Here is a 10,959-nt window from a genome sequence, read left to right on the forward strand (position 1 = left end):
TGGCTCTGATACCAGCTCTGTGGGGACCCGAATCATAAGTCATGATCACCGAATGCACATGTACAGTGATCCCAGAGATCAATGCTCACTGAACACACAGAAGCTGAATAACAAGAGTCTTACATCCATACATACCGTATTACACAAGTAGGACCATTTTGGTCAAGTCTTGAGTATAACTTCGCAGCGGAAATCTTCATCGATAACTTGGACCCATGCCATCTGCCTTAACCCTACAGGCATTCTGACTGGGAAGCGTCCTAGCTCGCATGTTCGTCATCGAAGTATTCTTCATCATATCCTGTTCTTTCATGCCTGGCCAATAAAATAACATGTGGCAAGCCAATGAATACTTTGAATGTACTCGCAGGCAACCCATGTTTTGGTTTAAGGCACAATAATGCATGATATAGGTAAATTTTTGCAGAAAGCTAGTTTTGAGTGCTATGACATGTTCAACAACTTGCATAGCATGCATCATGAGAATTCAAGTAACCCTGAGGACAGGTTACAGATATCAACATAAATGGAGTGGGCACAAACCCAACTCAATCATGTCAAGTCCTTTGACTTGACCCAACTAGTTCTTTCCACTCATCCATACACACTCACCAGGTTTCGTAAACATGTGGAAGTAACCCCCGTGGGAGTCCACTCGACGACACTAACATGGAGTCCACTCGATTGGTAGTAACCCCCGTGCCCAACATTTCACATCTTAAAATTGTGGAGCCTCGCTCCCATATTTATTACATACCACTGGCACGGGGTACCAACGGTGTGTCCGGTGCCCCATAAAAATGTTCTTGGCCGCCCTACCTGGCACGAACCCGTCCTGAGAGAGCGCACCAACAACTCTCCCGTCACTAGTAATGCGGGCTCCAAGCTAGTATCAGCCTAGGTAATCAATAATGCCCTTTCCCATATAAGGGTAGTGTGGTTGCGCATGTAAGGCTGGAATAACGGTCGCAACATAAAACAATCCGTTTTTGAAACCACACTCACATATCTTTCTCCGGTACACCACTTCTTTGTCAAGTGGTTACCTAGCTCAACATCTCCCTCGGGCATTAGTGGCACCCGACGGGGTTTTCAAAAAGTCTTTGGGAGCATACTTCCCTCCATCACCCTGCATATACCTTTCGCATTTGCGTAGCATCTACTTTAGCATCCTATCTACTCCCACCGGCATAACTCTCATAAGGAGGTAGGGTCATGCACCATGCAAGTATCAACGAGGAAGTAACAGAGGCAACCCATCAAAGTGGTTACCATCACGTCATGATTCCGATGCAACAATAGTAAAGTGCTATATGAAATGCATAAAAAGGGTTTCATGGACATGGTCAAAGGGTTGCTTGCCTATTTCATCAGAGTCTTCAAGTCTTCAAATATCTCTGGTCCAACTCCAAGCATTTCGTCTACTTCGTCAACTATTGTCGAAAGCAACCATAATAAGCAACACAACAAGGCAGAAAATAAAAGTGCTCTAAAAATATTAATTTGACTTTTCTAGGACATCTCTGGTTATATGAAAATTATCCAGAGTGGTTTCATTGGAATTGGGTTAGTGGATATTTCTAAACATTTTGATATGATGGAATCAAGGGGTTTATGGATTTGCAAGAAGCGTACAGAAACATATTTTTGAAAAATGAGCAAAGGCACCCATTTAAAAAAGGATGATTTTAGAAGCATCTAGGAGTTGGTTTTACTGGATTTGGGGTTCATATGATTTTCCTATGAATTTGCAAAGTTGACAAGTATGAAGAAATGGCTCATTATTTTGTGTGGCACAGAAAGTATTAATAAAAATGTTTATAAACTAAGTTATGGACTTAGAAGGATCTAGGAATTTGAATCATGGCATTTGGATCAAGTATGAGCCCTCTATGATTTTCTAAAGTTCATCACAGAAATGGAAAATGGGATTTTATTAAATTTGTGTGAAGGAAGGTTTTCTGGAAAAGTGTGCATGTTGCACCAACAGGTAGAGCATGATTTATGGAGTCACTAGCAATTTGAATCATCAAATTTGGAGTCTATTTGAATTGTTTATGGATTTTTGAAGCTTACTGGAAAAGAAAAAGGAAAGGGTTTAGGTTTATACCTAAAACTCGCACTGGACAAGAGATAGCTAGTGGGCTGGCCCAGCAGCACGGCCGCACGGGCGATAGCGGTGACGTCGAAGGCGGATCCGGCGAAGCCGTTTCCACTTAAACGGGCGGGGCCCGCCCCCCGGGTCACTGACGAGCGGGGCCCGGCGCTCAGGCCGTCTCCTACCTCCCGCTCGAACAGAGCAGAGGCAGGGGAGGCGAGGCCGAGCAGGCGCCGATGCTCTCCTGGGCGGCACGGGCCACCTCTGGCGGCGCCAGGCACACCGGTAGACTCAGCGTGCCGCGGCGCACCCGTCCATGTGCTTCACGCCCACGGGGAAGCCTGGGAAGAGGAGGGGCTTCGGGTGTGTGGACCGGTGTGCCGTCGAGGATGAACTTGATGCCACGGCCTCCGGGGAGTGTAAATGGAGTGCGGGGGAGCTCCATGGTGGTTGCTGTGATGCAGTGTAATGGTTGGGTGGAGAGGAAGGGGCTCAGGCGACGCGAATTTTGGTGGTGGCCGGCGGCACTGTTCCGGCCATGGAGGTCGATGGAGGGCACGGGGAGAGAGTTGGCTTGGCCCAGGGGATGCACGGGAGAGAGGGAGCAAAGGGGGCCCAGAGGGAGGTCAGGGGCGAGGCCACGGAGCACCGTGTACGGCGATCACGGCCGCGGCCTAGGCAACGCCAGGGGCCGAATTGGCTCACCAGGCCATGTCTGTGGTGTTCGTGGGGGTGGTGTAGGGCGCCAAAAAGAGAGAGAGGGAGCGGGACGAGCTCCGGGTGGAGCCACGAGCTCGCACGCGCATTGGCGGGCTCGGGCGGCTCTGGGCACGCGTGGCACGGGCAAGACAGAGAGGGGAAAGAGGGCGCCAGCATGGTGGCATGTTGCGGACGTCGAGGCACCTCGGCTAGCGCAAGGGGGAGGCTCGAGGTGGTCGGGAGACGCGGCATCAACGGTCGGGAGCACGCTGACGTGCTCCGGAGCATGCAAATGACCGGCACCCGAGGCTTTTTCTCGCGTCCTCACGCGCCCTCTTGTGTCTCGCAGCTGTAGGGCGGCCAAGAACATTTTTATGGGGCACCGGACACACCGTTGGTACCCCGTGCCAATGGTATGTAATAAATATGGGAGCGAGGCTCCACAATTTTAAGATGTGAAATGTTGGGCACGGGGGTTACTACCAATCGAGTGGACTCCATGCCACTACCAATCGAGAGCACTTGCAAACAACACACAAAAATCAAATCAAGCAAATTCCAAAGCACTCAAAAGTTTTTGCCAAACCACATTTTATCATGTTTATTAGATTAAGTGTTGTGGCATGAAAATCAGGGTGTGACAGACTTGTGGCTCAAGACCTTTAATGTGAAGCCGAAGATGATTGATGGGCGACACGCAGAATGCGGAGGTGCCATAATAAGCAAAGGCGCCGATGCTCCATGGCCAAAGGGTTCCTTCCCGGAGATGTCCAACTTATGGCAGCAGGAGTGGTTTTACATCACAGCTCCCCGAAGTACTAAGTGGGTAGCTGCCCCCGCCTTCCGTTCGGGCCCTCCGCCGCAAATGGCGTCATGGGTCAACAAGGGGCTAGACTGGGGGCCAGTCAATGACGTGCCGACATTGCAGAGTTGCATCCGAGATCTCCTCCAGAGAGATGTCAGCCTTGTCAAGGTAATGCAAGTCATGCTAGTTCGTCGGGTCCTGCCATGCCAACGTCGACCTCTCCGTATGTGGGAGTTCTACCCGGAAGGACCGCGAACTATTCAGCAATTCTTTGGCGTGACGCTCGAAGAGATGTATGGATTGTTCTTCGGATCACGAATAAAGTGTCCGGACACCACCGAGGATGCGGGTCTGAACTGTAATCGTTCAGATACCCACGTAAGTAATTCTGTGGCTGAAAATGTTGTCTTTTTATTTGTCACAACATCATTCTGAAAAATCGCTCTTTGACCAGGACTGGATAAAAAAGGCAAATATGATCAGGTGTTCGGCCCCCCTTCCCGAAGGCTCACCGGATCCTGTACTAGCCAGGATGCTTGAGCTCGCACCTTATCAAGTGCCATCAGGGGAAGATAAAGGGAGGAATAAAGAAGCCGAAAGCGGGCCTCACACATTACTCATCCAAACCGGGGGAATTAACGTCTCCGCGAAGGAGGATAATTGGGAAGAAGAATCTAAAATTCCCTCTCCCCAAGGAAGGAAAAGGACCGCCTCTGAAGACTTGGAAACAAGGGTTTCCAAACGAGGGAAGAAACCTTTGCCAGGGGGTCCTGCCCCGGGTGGCATCCTTACCGCACAGTGCCCGCAAGGGGATCAGCCCTCCACCGAGCTATAAGTGAACAAAAGTACTTTTGGTAAATATATCCTGCTTCATCTCTGAGGACAATAACCGAGACGTATGTCTTGCAGTTCGGATCGTAGCCCTTCTCGACAGAGTTCGTCTTTGGGTGATCTTCTTTCGGAGATGATGGAGAGCGAAACACCTCCCCCTGTCTCCCCGCCTCATGAGGCGGACGACCCTGAGGTGTGGTCATCGAGGATTTCTCCTGATCCGCCAAGGCCAGCAGGTAACCCTTCGGCCACCCGGAGTCCGGAGTGTTCGGCTCCTAAGGAGAGCAACAGAAAGAGTCCGGGATTGTCCGGTGCACGACCGGACGCACTGATGGGTCTTCTGGAGCAAGCGGCTATCTCAGAGGCGCATCGTACTTTAATGGGTGTGCTGGTTGAGAGGATTTCGTCCGCCAAAAGCGGGTTGCATGAAGCTTTTATAAGCATGCTAAGAGGCTTTGAGGTACGCAAAGTAATATATGTATTTTTGACGGTACCACACACGCTAGGTGTGCCCTATACAGATAGTAGCCCCTGAGACTCTGGTTGCTGTCCAAAGGCGGCAAACAGAGGATCATAGTCCTAGGTAATGATCATGCTGCTTTCATGTGCAGGCGGCTAAGGGTCGGGTGGCTGGCCGGATTGGTGAGTTTGCCGAACATAGGCGGCAACTTGATGCGGCAGATGCCGACATCGTGCTTGTAAACAAGCGGCTTGACGACGCACAGGGTATGTATTCTCCGGTGGTCAATAGATATTAAGAGGAGCATGATGCTAGTATCTATAATATGCTGTGACTGCAGATGGAGCTGCCGCCGTGGAGACCCTTCGGGCGGAGCTTGCCCGAGCCAAGGAACAAGCCAGGAGAAGAGATGTGGCCGCCCTAAAGGCGGCCGAAGAGTTAAGAGCCGAACAGGCTGCTCATCGCCAAAGCGAAGATAAAATAGCCAAGATGGCTGTTGAGCTGAAGGATGCCGCCGGTCGGTATGAGATTCTTGAAAAGGAAAGCCAAGCAAAAGCGGCGGACCTGAAGAAAGCCATGGTAGCAGCCAAGAAAACCAGCTCTAAAATTAGAGCGGCGAAGGAGGAGCTTCGTCAAGCCGGAGATATCACGGTTGGGAAGCCCTTTTTGTTGCGGACGAAGTTCGGAGATCCGAAGTATGCCCCTCTGGATCAATTATGGAGTGCTGCAGACGCGTACTTGGACTTGGCAACGAGTGCTGCTGATGCGACTGAGTTTTTCAAAGATCAAAAAGATCACGAAGTGGAAAAGTTGTTCTGGCCATAGTTCAGTGCTCCAACGCGTCCGCTGCTGTTAAATGAGCAAATGGCCGAGTGGGCTGAGCTCCATAGGTTGTCCGGGCTTGCCATGAGGTATGTTGTGGATCATCTTTGGCCGGAAGGACCAGGGCCGAATAGTTATTTTGGTTTAGTGCAACGATTCCTTGGTGCTGTGCCGCATATCGATGCTGTAAAGAGGCCGGCGTGCATAGAGGGTGCGCGGATGGCTCTTGCACGTGTTAAGACATACTGGGCAGAGATGGAGGCCACCGCTATTGCAACCCGGGGTCCGGCCGTAGGCCAGGTCTCGGCCGAGCACTATTTTTAAGAAGTCCTAGAAGGCGCTCGTTTAATAGAGGCTCAGTGCTCGAAGAGTATCATGTTCGAGTGACATGTATCCCAATTGTAAAAACAATGCTATTTGGATTATAAAGGTTGTGTTTATACTTTTGCCTGAAAGTATGATGATGCCTCCTGTGCGGGCGTTTATGTATGTATATAACCTGAAAGTTTGCAGTCATCGGCTTCAGCCCCCACGCATATAATGCGGGGGTGGTCGGAAAAGCGCGTATTCACACTTGATCCAACGTCTTGGTCCATTAAGGAGGTGATGGCGCGGCGAACTAGGCAATCGGACTATATAGCTTTAACACTTTCACTTAGCCATAGGAGTTTGACGGTGGGGCTACTATATAGCCCCTGGTACGTCCGCGCTCATCCGAATACGGGGCATGTACATACATGACCGGGAAACCGGCCCTTTGTTAATGCGAAGGAATCGCGAAGATTCCGTGGATTCATTGAGTGGTTGACCAGTCTCGCGCTTTATCATGACAGTCAGTTTTCGGCTTTCTCTACTGAGGTGGTCGTCCAGATGAACCAGGGCAAAATCGCAGTAGTTCTCCCGGTGCCACCTTAGCCGATAGAGCGGAACGTAAGGTAGCAAAACACGGGAGCCGGGCAAACCCAACTATTGACCAAAGACATGATTTGGAGCTGATGCATATAAGGCCAAACTCGCGACGCCGAACACTCCCTAAGCTATTTGGTCTTTACAACGCATACTGGGCTGAGTAACGCCCTCGATAATAAGCCCTGAATTTCCAGGTACGTGCATTAGTCTGACGTGACGAAATGCCAATAACGCCAGCATCCCTCTTGGTCATGTTGAGTATTCGGAGGGTGTGAAGCAACAAGAGACAGAAAAAAGGCTTACACAGGGTCTTAATCTAAAAAGAAACCTTTGAACGGGGCCCTGCACCCGTGTCTCCGTTGTGCCGTATCCTGGAAGGGTGTAGCACGATGATCATCTGCAAGAGAGAAAAGCCCAGGTGAAAGTTTTCGTGCGAAAAATTGGTTATTCTTAATAAACCATTAAAATTCAAGCTAAATAAGGTCAAGCCGAACTGTAGTCCTTTTTATATGCGGGAAGCCCCTAGTGCCACCTATGGGGGTATATTCATCGACCCAATCTCAGATTTATCTGAGCTGTTTTAGCTAGTGGTGTGCCAGACTCGTCTAGCCTTGTCCGCGGTCTTGACGACCGATCATTTATTCTGGTTGGAGAGGCCATTCAGTGTTCGGCTGCTAGAGCCGCCACACATTCTTCCGCACGTAAGGAACACTATGTGTATCTGCTAACTATAATGATGCCACGTGGACCGGGCATCTTAAGCTTAAGATAAGTGTAATGCGGTACTGAATTAAAACAAGCGAATGCCGTTCTTCCGAGTAGTGCTTGATAGCCGCTTCGGAATGGAGCGATGTCGAAGGTTAACTTTTCACTTCGGAAGTTGTCGGGAGAATCGAACACAACCTCTAGTACTAGAGAGCCCGTGCAGCGGGCCTCTGGTCCTGGTATTACTCCTTTAAAGGTAGTATTGCATTGGCTGATTCTTGTCGGGTCTATCCCCATTTTGCGGACTGTGTCCTGATATATCAGATTAAGACTACTGTCGCCGTCCATAAGGACTCGGGTGAGATGGTATCCGTCAATTATTGGGTCTAGTACTAAGGCAGCCGATCCTCCGTGCCGGATACTAGTCGCGTGATCCCTGCGATCAAAAGTGATCGGGCAGGCCGACCAAGGGTTGAACTTGGGGGTGACGGGCTCCACGGCGCATACGTCTCGGAGTGTGCGTTTGCTCCTCCTCTTCGTTACATGAATCATGTTCACTGTTTTGACCTCTGGTGGGAATTTTTTCTGTCCCCCTAGTGTCTTGCTGGCAAGGCTCATCCTCTTCTTCACTTGGTGTCTCCCTCGCCTTGTGTTCGGCGTTTACCTTGCCGGCCTGCTTGAAGACCCAGCATTCTCTATTGGTGTGATTTGCAGGTTTGTCGGAGGTGCCATGAATCTGACATAATCTGTCTAGAATCTTGTTTAGGCTGGACAGTCCATGTCTGCTGCCTTTGAATGGCTTTTTCCGTTGACCAGGTCGAGAGCCCCTGAATCCGGCGTTTACCGACGTGTTGTCTGGGTTGTCTTCATTGTTTTGACGCTTGCTTTTTTAGCGTCGTGGTTTTCCATTGCCATCCCTGACTTCGGATGTGCCTGGGTCGCTGGTGAGCCAACTATCTTCGACCGCGCAAAAGCGGGTCATAAGGCTTGTTAGGGCTGCCATTGTCCTCGGTTTTTCCTGGCCGAGGTGTCTGGCGAGCCATTCGTCCCAGACACTGTGTTTGAAAGCCGATAAGGCTTCGGCGTCCGGGCAGTCGACCATCTGATTCTTCTTAGTGAGGAATCTGTTCCAAAGCTTTCGGGCTGATTCTCCGGGCTATTGAATTACATGACTTAAATCGTCTGCATCCGGAGGTGGGACATAGGTCCCTTGAAAATTAGCCCTAAAAGCATCCTCAAGCACTTCCCAACTTCCAATTGTGTTTTCGGGGAGGCTCTTCAACCAGTGCCGAGCTGGTCCTTTCAACTTGAGGGGCATGTATTTGATGGCGTGGAGATCATCTCCATGAGCCATGTGGATATGAAGGATAAAGTCCTCAATCCAGACCCCAGGGTCTGTCGTTCCGTCGTATGCCTCTATGTTCATGGGTTTGAATCCCTCTGGAAATTCGTGATCAAGCACCTCATCGGTGAAGCATAGGGGGTGCGAGGCACCCCTGTATTTGGATGTGTCATGGCATTCTAACGGTTGTAGTGTTCGGTTTTGATTCTGTGTCGGAGCGCGCTTCCTAGATCCATAGATGGACCTGGTCATACCGGCTTTTTGGTGCAAGTCCTCACGTAAATCGTGTGCTGACTTATGTGCGACATCGTTAGCCGCCCTAACGCGGCCACGGGGTGGTCGATCCGGCTGATCGGCCGTTTTATTTTTCGGCTGTATAGGCTCTAAAGCCTCGTCATCGAATTCAGGCAGCAACTTGCGCTTTGATAGCTCTTTGTGTGGCGACTGCCACCGTACTTTTCTTCAGTATTGAGAACTTTGTTCCATCTACTGTTGAGTGTATTTTGCGCGGCCTTAAGCCTTTGCTTCTGCTTCTTTAGACTCCTTGCGGTGGCAATAAGCCTTCTATGGAGGTTCTCTTGCTCCAAGTGCCTTTCCAGGATGATGTGTGCATCGTCGTCCGGACTGTTCTCCTCTCCGGAGACAGGTTGATTAGCTTTACCCTCGGCGTCGCCATGATCGGACAGCGGCTCCATACTATGTTCGTCGTCCATTGGTTCATCCTGCTCTCACTGGGTCCATGTGGTCGTCGTTTCCTTTGGAGTCGGCCGGGGTATTATTCTTTCTTGCGCTGTTATCGCTGTTTTTGCCGAGGCGGGATTTGGAGCGGCGCCTACGTCGTCGCTTTGGTTACTTCTCGAGGGGATTATCCTTCGCTGCATCCTTCCGTTCCTCCTCATTGTTTTCTTTGGGTGTATCCACCATGTATATATCGTGTGATGAGGTGGCTGTCCAGCGCCCTGTGGGCGGTGGTTCCTGTTCCTCTCCCGCATCGTCGTCCATACCGTCGATGTCTTTTAAGTGGGTGGTGGGTGGGGAACGAATTTCTTCGTCGTCCGCTTCCCACTCGAGCCAGACATAGTTTGGCCAAGGGCCTCCTTGACAAGGAGAGAGACCTTAATGAATTTAGCACGTCGCCCAAGGGCGAGTGCTGAAAGATATCCGCGGAGGAAAACTCCATGATCGGCGCCCAATCAGATTCGATAGGCACGGATGCAGGCGGTTCGGAGCCCGTGGCCGGGGACGAATCCAAGGATCCGGCAACACAGGTCTCGTAGGAGGTGAAGTCAGTATTCGGCTCTATCGCCGCTGAGTGTGCGGCCTTTGTGGTGGGGTCCATCCACCCGTCCACGGACGGTGCAATCTGCTCCGGATTGAGGGCCGGAGTAGCCACAGGTGTGATCTCCCGAACACCGTCCGACGGCAGAGCTAAGTCATGCTCGTCGTGACTGTGCGGCGCACCTGACATGGGATCGAATCCGTCAAAGACCAAGTCTCCGCGGATGTCAGCGGTATAGTTTAAGTTTCCAAACCTGACCTGACGGCCAAGGGCGTAGCTCTCGATCTGCTCTAGATGGCCAAGCGAGTTGGCCCGCAGTGCGAAGCCGCCGAATACGAAGATCTGTCCGGGGAGAAAAACCTCGCCCTGGATCGCATCGTTGCCGATGATCGAAGGAGCCATCAAGCCTTTATCGTGATGGCACAGTGGAACTCTCAATGAAAGCACCAATGTCGGTGTCAAAACCGGTGGATCTCGGGTAGGGGGTCCCGAACTGTGCGTCTAAGGTGGATGGTAACAGGAGGCGGGGGACACAACATTTACCTAGGTTCGGGCCCTCTCGATGGAGGTAATACCCTACTTCCTGCTTGATTAATCTTGATGATATGAGTATTACAAGAGTTTATCTACGACGAGATCGTAGAGGCTAAACCCTAGAAGCTAGCCTATGATTATGATTGTTGTTATCCTACGGACTAAACCCTCCGGTTTATATAGACACCGGAGGGGGCTAGGCTTACACAGAGTCGGTTACAGGGGAGGAAATCTACATATCCGAATTGCCAAGCTTGCCTTCCACGCAAAGGAGAGTCCCATCCGGACACGGGACGAAGTCTTCAATCTTGTATCTTCATAGTCCAATAGTCCGGCCAAAGTACATAGTCCGGCAGTCCGAGGACCCCCTAATCCAAGACTCCCTCAATCGCAAAGAAGTAACGTGATAAGGGGATGCTCAAGACAGACAACGAAGTTACTGTAGAGCACAACGCCACTTTCTTGTGTTGGTTCA

This window comes from Aegilops tauschii, chromosome 7 (genome assembly GCF_002575655.3).
Source record: "Aegilops tauschii subsp. strangulata cultivar AL8/78 chromosome 7, Aet v6.0, whole genome shotgun sequence".
Taxonomy (NCBI): Eukaryota; Viridiplantae; Streptophyta; class Magnoliopsida; order Poales; family Poaceae; genus Aegilops; species Aegilops tauschii.